Here is a 9,196-nt window from a genome sequence, read left to right on the forward strand (position 1 = left end):
GATCATTTGCATTACATACATTCATACTAAATCAGAAATGCATACATGTAGAATAAAGCATATAGAAAACATCTCAAAAATTGAATCAACACAAGTATAATGAAATCAAATCAGATCTTGTATATATATCGTATCAAGTCTAAGAGTACAAAATGATGTCCAATGACATGTACAAACTCCTATCGGAGCAAGAATCGTATGGCTACAAAAAATGGGTGTGTCCAAGGATAACTTTAAGAAACCACCCCCCAGGCAAAAGTGTAAAATCCTGGCGAATCAGACATTATTTTTGGGGTGAAATTTTCAAATTGATGGCGAATTTTTTTTCAAATTTGGAAAATAAATTAATTTGTATTGGCAATTTATTTTTAGGGTTTGAAAATTCTATAAAATCCTAGCGAATAATTCATTATTGTGTGGGGAAAATATATAATGGAGGAGGTGAATGTTTTTCATTTAAAGGAAAAAATATATGTGTATGGGCCAAAAATTATACTCTGAAGGAAAAATTATTTAAGTGTAGGCGATTTTTGTTATCTATTTAATAACTGTAGCATCCTAAAATTGTGACACTTGCAATTTCGACTGCATTTGGGTCTTCACGATGGTGGCGCAACGTTGAACCTGAATGGAGACCCTGAAACCTATTTACGACATCAAAAACTACATATTTCTGCACCTTGGCCTGATCCTCCTTGCACCCTGCTGTCCCGGGAGGTGGGACCACAGTGCCTAGCGCCCTGGTCCCTAGCCCTATTTTGGGCCCGGTCTCTTGTTGGGCATCGGGTCTTCAAATTTGCAATTTGGAAAATAATGTTCCTAGGTCGGCCTAAAGTCAGAAAAATTAGTCTCCTAACCCTAATTGACAAGTATATAAACTATATTTCCCCTCACAAAAAAAAGAGAAAAACATATGTGTGCAAGAGGCGAAAGCGATAGGCAAACATTCAAACATTAAAGCATTCCTTCAAGCAATTGAGCATTCTAGGTCTCCATTCAAGGCTAGGTGTTGCATTCAAGACAAGGATTCAACCATTGAAGAGGAGATCACCTACAACATACAACATACAACATTATTACACCTTCGCATGTAAGAATACAAACATTCTTACAACAAGGTATCAGTACTTGATTACATTACAAACATTTACATTTACAGCATTCTCATTTCTTGGTTAATTCCAAAACTGGGGTTTGACCTAAAGGCAAACCCCTAATCCCTAACCCCCCAATCATCCTCTCTTTTCTGTGTGTAGGTTGCAGGTACGCGGTTGTAATTGAAGATCTGGAATCTTTGTGCAGAGACGAACAGATCCCCCTTCGTTTCGCGGATTTTTTGGAGGACCGTGTGCACTCTGAGCGCCATCGTCCCATCAACTTTCGCTCAAACTTGCAGGACAGCATCGTCTCAACATTTTACTGCTAATTCCAGGTCCGTAGCTTCATCTCGTGTCTCTATCTCTGTCTACAAGTGAATCTTTCTTACTTTCACTCCTAGTTCAATCCTTCTATCTACATTCTTTACGAAAGAGGGTAGCCTTCCTGTTTCAACCCTTGAAACTCATTTAGCATTCAATCTTGCATTGTGTGGGATTGGATCTTGTGAGTTCAACCCTTCTTTTGAATGTAAAGTCTCTCCTAAGTGAAAACCGTCAACCCTAGTGACCTCCTTTCTCTCTCCTTGGAGTGGGGGGAACACCTAGGGTTTGATTTTCCGCTTTACATTTTGGTGAACCCGACGTGAACATCCTAATTCTGATTATTCATGGTTAGATCTGAAAAATTTGCTTCCTTAATTACATTTCCATGTTTGATCTTTTGCAAATTTTAGAGGTTAATTGCATAAAAACCCTAAATTTTCTTTTTAGTAATTGAGCTTGTGAAATGTTTAATTGTTAATGCTTGTTTCAGATCTACCCTTCTATTGCAAATTATCAATTCATATTTGTGCTTTAATTCTGAAAATTAAGTGGTTAAGTGTCAAAACCCTAATTTTTAAAACCCTCTTGATTCAACCTTTGACCGATGATTTCACTGATCAGAAGACCTCCAAATCGGCTGTAACATTGGATTCTGCAACAAAATCATAATATCTTTCAACCCTGAAAATTTTGAAAAAAGTTGCGAGGACCGTGTGCACCCCGAGCGCCATTGTCCCCGACAATTTTTTCTGAAATTTCGGGAGCTAGATCTTACTGTATTTTTCTGCTAGAATCCAGAATCTTGGTTGATTTCATCAATTCTAACACTTTCAAAATTAAAGTCAAAGTTGGTCTAGTGATTGCTTGGATTAAGGCTTCTAATCATTCAAAAATTGTTGATGATGCTCTGCAAAAAGGATTAGAAAATCTGTTTGATGGCAACACACACAAGAGCACAAGAAACAAACGTTAGTGTTAGCAACAAAAGATTATCCTAAACAGGCATATCAAGAGAGATATTAAGCATGAAATAGAAAGCATATAAACATAAAATGAAATAGCTAATCAAGATGCTCATAGTTGCTCCTCCCTTGTTCCTCTCCTCTCCAAGTCCCAAATGAGTGTAGCTCTCAGCAGCTTTTTGCACTATGGATGCTTATGGAGGATTGAGATTTAATACTAAGCTTCAAATATGAAATGAAAAGCTAAATACTATGCTAGAGTAGATAGTGATGCTATGAAAAAGCTCTATGCTAATGCCAGTATAACAACAATACTCTAAAAATGCTTCTTTTTGCTTGAGGAGAAGGGTTCTATTTATAGAAGAAATGGAGAAATGAAGGGTTAAGATTGAGCAATCTTAACAAGGGTTAGGATTGAAAGTTGGGGATCCATGTGCACAATTGGCACCAATAAAATGGTGACAAGTGTCAACATAGGATTGGGTTGAGAGAAGAGGTTGGAGGCATTAAAGGCCTGAGAAGACCTCATGGTTATCTAGAAGGTAAGGGTCAAGTCTAAATTAAGATTACCCACTGGATTAGGAGTTAATGCAAGGATAAACCTTTGTGCAAATGATTAAGAGATAATCATGGTCAAAGCATTAAAGGCTTGATGAGACCCTTGGGTTGGGTAGAGGTTGAGTCAAAACAAATGTTTTAACTATGTGGGAGGGTTTGAGGTAACCATTAATGGTTTTTGAAGACTTTGTGGATTAAGTGGTTGAAGGTTGAAAGCCTTCAATGGTTATCAAAGACTTTGAGCCATTTAGTGGTTGAAGGTTGGAAGCTTTCAAAGGTTATCCAAGACTTTGAGGGTTAATTTGTTGAACACACAAAGCATTAATTGCTTTTCAAAGACTTTGGAGTCTTTGAGAAGTGACTCCAATTTGCTTAGGAATGTGACAATATTTAGGGGATGGATTAGGCTAATTAGGAAGGGTTTAGAAGAATTTAGAAGGGGTTTAGGCATACAAGTGGATTTTGTAGGAAAATGCAAGTGGGAGAAATTTTGGTATTTTCAATTAAAATAAAATCATTTATTTCAATTAAATGGTGTAAGTTGAATTTGGATAAATATTTAAATAAATATTAATTTATTTAAATGAGAAAAAGAAGATAAAGCATTTAAAATGCTTGAAGACTTTGAGGGAAACCATTAAAGGCTTGAAGACTTTAAGGAAAACCATTAAAGTCTTTAAGAAGACTATAGAAGGAAGCCATCAAGTTTGAAGACTTTAAAGCCATCAAGTTTGAATACTTTAAGGGAAACCATTAAAGGTTTCAAGTGGGTGAGGATAAATAGGATTTTAAATAAATAATTTATTTAAAATAGTTGTGCAACTTGCTTTTGTAGGAAAATACAAGTGGGTGGAGGATAAAGGTGTTTTAAATAAATTATTTATTTAAAATAATTGTGCAACTTGCTTTTGTAGGAAAATACAAGTGGGTGGAGGATAAAGGTGATTTAAATAAATGATTTATTTATTTAAATGTGAGAGGTGGGATTTTGGGGGTTTTAAATAAATATTAATTTATTTAAATGTGAGAGAAGATTTAATTAAATAAATATGATTTATTTATTTAATTAATGGTCTGAATTTGGTTAAGTGAATTAAATCAAATAAATTGAATAATTTATTTAATTAATAGGAGAATAGGGTTAAGATGAATTAATTAAATATTAATTTAATTAATTATTAATTGATGGTTAAATAATCAAATAAATACTAAGTATTCATTTAATTAAGTGGACAGATTTATGTGACTACAGTTGAAATTGAAATTGTGTGTCAAAATTGTGTTTCTTACTATCCTAAATCTGAAAAGTGTGTTGGCATTCATTCAAAGTTTCAGTGCTTTATTCAAATTTTTGCAATTTGTGACTTTTGAAATTAAGTGTTTAATTGCAACAACTTTGATTTCCGCTTTCAAAATTGAATTTTGCATGAAATTGAGTCAACTTTTAAATTTCAAAGCTTGCATTGCTTTTAGTATTCCCTCTAAAATCATAAAATTCAAAATTTCAGTTTCCCTCTCTTTTTCAAAATTCAAATTTTGCATTTTTCAACAATCTTGGTAGGATTCAATTTTGAGATTGCAACTTTAATTTGGCCTATCTACAGATCGTAAAATCACTCAATTTTTTCAGATTAGCTTTAAAATCATCATAACTTTCATCCCTGAAAATTTCGAAAAAAGTTGCGAGGACCGTGTGAACTCCGTTCGCCACGGTCCCTGACATTTTTTTCAAAATTTTGGGAGATTGTCATGATTGCATTTAACAGCTTAAATCTAGGAGATTGGCTGATTTTATTGAAATTTGCTACCTCTAAATTCAAAAATAAATTCAAAATTCAAGATTTCAATTTTCAAGATAACAATTAAAATTAAGTGCTACCCCCTTGGCCCTAATTTTCAATTGTGCCTACCTTTCTTGGAAGTTGTGTTTCCCTCTTCTTTCACCAAGTTCAAATTGGATAATCATTATCTCATTGTTCAATTTTGCCCACTTTATTTCTCAAAATTCAAAATCTTCTCTCCCTCTCTAGTGCATGAGTTTTACAACAATAAGCCCTACTTACACTATTCCCGTTAGACGAAGCCTTAGAATTAAGTCTTTCCAAGGTTTAATTACCGAGGAGATGGAACCTAATTTGAATGGCCTTTTTAACGAGGACATGGGTAATTCCTCTAATCCTCTTAATGATGAAGAAGCTCTCCATGAGGTTTCTGTAGAACAACTTTTGAAATTGGATAACCAATTTGATGATTTTCAGCAATGGATGTCTCAAGAATACCCCGATAGTCAAGCTCTTTCATTAATTGAGGGTCTAAAACGTATGGTTCAAAGTGATAAGAATGGAATTGATATTTTGCATGGTATTGCACACATTGTGGATTTGAATGTGATGCCTATGAAGAGTTGTGCCGAAACTTTAGGTTATACACAACCTCCTACTCAAGTCAATCATTCTATCCCTTTGACAACTTCTATTGCTAGTATACCTACTTTTACATCAAACATAATGACCACCTCAATACAAGACATTCCACCTATGATCACCAGTCATGGGGGCAATCCTTCCTCTTCAATCAACCCTCTTCCTTCATTCAATCTGACTTCTTCATTCATTCCTTCAATGAGTGTCCCTATTACATCTCCACAAATGAACATGACGCAAAGGGGCAATTCATTCAACCATTCCATTCCTCCTTGTAGTGCTCCTCCTTTCCAATCATCTCCTATGACTAACTATCATAGTGTCCCACCACCTTACTCTCAACCAATACCTTCTTTCAATAACATAATACCTCCATCACAATCCAACACGTCTAATATGAACTCTTCGACTGAAGAAACCATTGACAATCTTGCACAAACTGTCTCTTCTTTACAGCAACAAATTGCCTCTATGAATCAATCTAAGTTTAGTGTGCCCACATTTGATTTTGTGAGCCCACTTTCTCTTGACATTGTTCGAGCTATTCCCCCTAAGCATGTTGAAATCCTACAGTTGGAGCTTTATAATGGTAAAGGTGATCCTCTAACACATGTTAAGACCTTTCAAACAATATGTACCGATTTTGCTCATGACCAAAGGTTGCTTGCAAAACTGTTTACTAGAACATTAAGAGATAAGGCTCTGCAATGGTATTGCTTGTTGCCTTCCTATTCTATTACTTCTTTCCAACAACTTGCAAATGCTTTCATTCAACAATTTCAAAACAATATAGGTCCTAAAGTTACTTTGATTGATTTAATGCATTGTAAACAGGGTGTTAAAGAAAAAGTGACTGATTTCATTGGTAGATATAAGCATTTGTGTGCTCAAATTTCTTTTCCAATACCTGACAATGATATTCAAAGGATTTTTATTTCTAATTTACAAAAAGATATTAGAGAAAAACTTTTGTTTTTTGAGTTTACTTCTTTCCAACAGTTGTGTGCAACTCTTCACAATTATCAACTGACTGTGAGTCAAATGGAACAATCACATCCTATGGCTCCGAGTGATAAGGGTGATAGCAGTCAACAACCATTTGGAAAGTTTAAACCGAACAGAGATTCTATCAAATTCAATGAAAACATCATCAACAACAATGTGAATGCAGCATCAGGTGTGCCTCCTATTTCTAAGTTTTTCAAGAAAGAAAGAAAGTTTACTCCTTTGAATGAATCATTGCATAGTATTATGAATAAGTTATTGGAACAAAATGTGCTTACTCTCCCTCCTTAAAGCAAATAGATCCTGCAAAGATTAATTCACCCTATTTTGATAACAAATCTTTTTGTCAATTTCATCGTCAACCTGGGCATGATATTGAAAAATGTTTAGCTTTAAAGGGTAAAATTCAAGATTTGATTGATAATAATACTATCTCTGTTTCAGGTATGAATGATAAAGGTAACACATCTGTAGCTCTTCCAAACCAAAATCTTAATATTTTTACTGATCCATTACCTTCTCATACCTCTAATGTGATTGAGACTAATGATTCCTCTTTCTCACCTGATGGTCTTATTTCTATGACTCTGAATGTGATTAACTTTGTAGAGCAACAGAAAATCCCTAAAGAACCTTCCATCACATTTGATTCCAGTGAAACTATCAGGGCACCTGATGGTCCTTTATATATAGTTGCAAAACTCAAGAACACACCTTGCCGTGGAGTGCTTATTGATCCTTCTTGCATGGTTAATGTCATTACTGAAGAATTTCTTTTTACTTTGCAATTGAATCAAGTGATCTATGACAAAACAAATGTGGTTGTGAAATTATTTGATGCATTTTCTTCTCCTGCAATTGGTTCTATTACATTACCTATTGAGGTCCATAACAAATCCCTTGATGTGAGCTTTGCTATTATTCCATCATCTGAACAATTTCGTGTGAAGCTAGGCTATCCTAGGCTATCTTCCATGAAAGATATTGCTTCTCCTATTCACAAGTGTTTGAAATTTCCCCATAATGGTGAAGTTGTTACTATCAATCATAGTCTCTTTAAACCAGCTGAAAGAACTTCTAATGTTCCTATTGATTATTTTTGGCCTAAGCAATTCCAATCTCTTCCACCGCGAAGTGATCATCTTTTCAAATCTTATCAAAAGTGGAAAAAAGATATGATCCTATCTCTAAGTGAACCTTGAACACCCAAACTTGACATTCCTATCATTCTTGAGAAGGAAGTTCTTCCTTTGAAAGATAAAACTAATGTCTTTCCTCAAGAAGATTCCCAACCCATTCCTATGGAAGTGACTATGTCTATGTCTAATAAACTTTCTAAAAGTATACCTATACCTCCTCATCATGATGGACTTGGTCTCCTTCCTAAACCAGATATTCCTCCTTTATATGGAGCAGTTCCTCCTCCTTCCTCTTATAAAGAGAAGAGATCTTCCTCTTCTCCTATTATCCAACCTAAGAGACCACAACCTAAACACTCAAGTGATAAGGATGAGAACATTCCTCCTCCTCAATCTTCTCAACTTCCTACTAAGACTAGATGAAATCGTTCTGTGTGTGAACGTCGACGAAAGAATCATCTTAGAGCTCGTGCAGCTTCTTCTCAAACTTTGCAATCCCCAAAAACACCTTCAGCTAGTATTATTCCATTTTCTCCTTAGCCGAAAATTGAGCCAAAATCTCCTAAACACAAGATGCATGATGGTTTTGATCCTGTGCGAGTTAAAGATCCTATTTTTATAAATCTTGTTGATGATATAGATGAAAATGTTATTCATGATGAAAATGTTACTTCTCTTGCTTCTGATAGTGAATATGAATATGTTGATATTGATAACCATTTATCTAACAAATTTTCTAAAGCACTTATCCTAGCTCCTAGACAAGAACAACGTGGCTTGGAACATGAACATAGCCCTTGTTTGGATCTTGTGATAGCTCCATCTGCTATGTTGGATGTTCCTCCTCTAGCATGTTTCCTACCTTCCCAAAATATTGATCAGCAAGATCAGGGGGTGGATGACGTGCTAGACTAGTTTCATTAGCATAGCAGACTCTCTCCTCCTCTCTTGATCTCTTTTGGTACTTCTTCTATGTGTTATTCTCATTCTTCTATTTGTTGTCCTTAGTGTTGTCTACTTGAGGATGATGCAAAGCATTGAGATCTTTTTTGGTCTCTCTCATGTTGACTCAAAAGACACATGTGTTCCCTTCTTCTAGGTGACCTTCCTTGATTGGGGAATGAAGAACAATTATGCATACATACATATGATATACATGAATTATCATATAGCATACTAACCCCAAGGAAAGCTAATTCACCTTGTGATTTGTGTTTTGTGTCTGTTATCCTTGGGTTTATCTCACACTTGGGGGCTAAATCCTTGTGATAACGTGCTCCTTTCCCTTCTCATTTCTTATGTGTATCACTACCTTAAAGCAATCACCCCCGATGGGGCGTGCGCGATCACTTTAACATAGGGAGCATACACTCCGTCCATATCTCTTCAGGATACTTGAAAATTTCTTGGCGAACTAAGCTTTGCCTTGAAAATTTTTGGTATTTTTCTTGTATGAATCATAGTGAGGGAACCTTACTACTGTCAGTCATGGTTCTCCCTCATGATCTTCCCTTTTACTTTGTCAATCGAAGTCGTAAGATCCTTAGTCCATTGGGGGCTTGGTGTATCTTGCCTCCTTGACGTGGTGAAAGTCTTTCAATGTTGTTTCCTTGTACTTTACCAGAAGTATGGGCGTACGCTTATACTCCCGCTAAAGTGGGAGCTAAATGTAGTGTCCTAAATTTGTG

The sequence above is a fragment of the Cryptomeria japonica genome, chromosome 4 (assembly GCF_030272615.1).
Source record: "Cryptomeria japonica chromosome 4, Sugi_1.0, whole genome shotgun sequence".
Classification (NCBI taxonomy): Eukaryota; Viridiplantae; Streptophyta; class Pinopsida; order Cupressales; family Cupressaceae; genus Cryptomeria; species Cryptomeria japonica.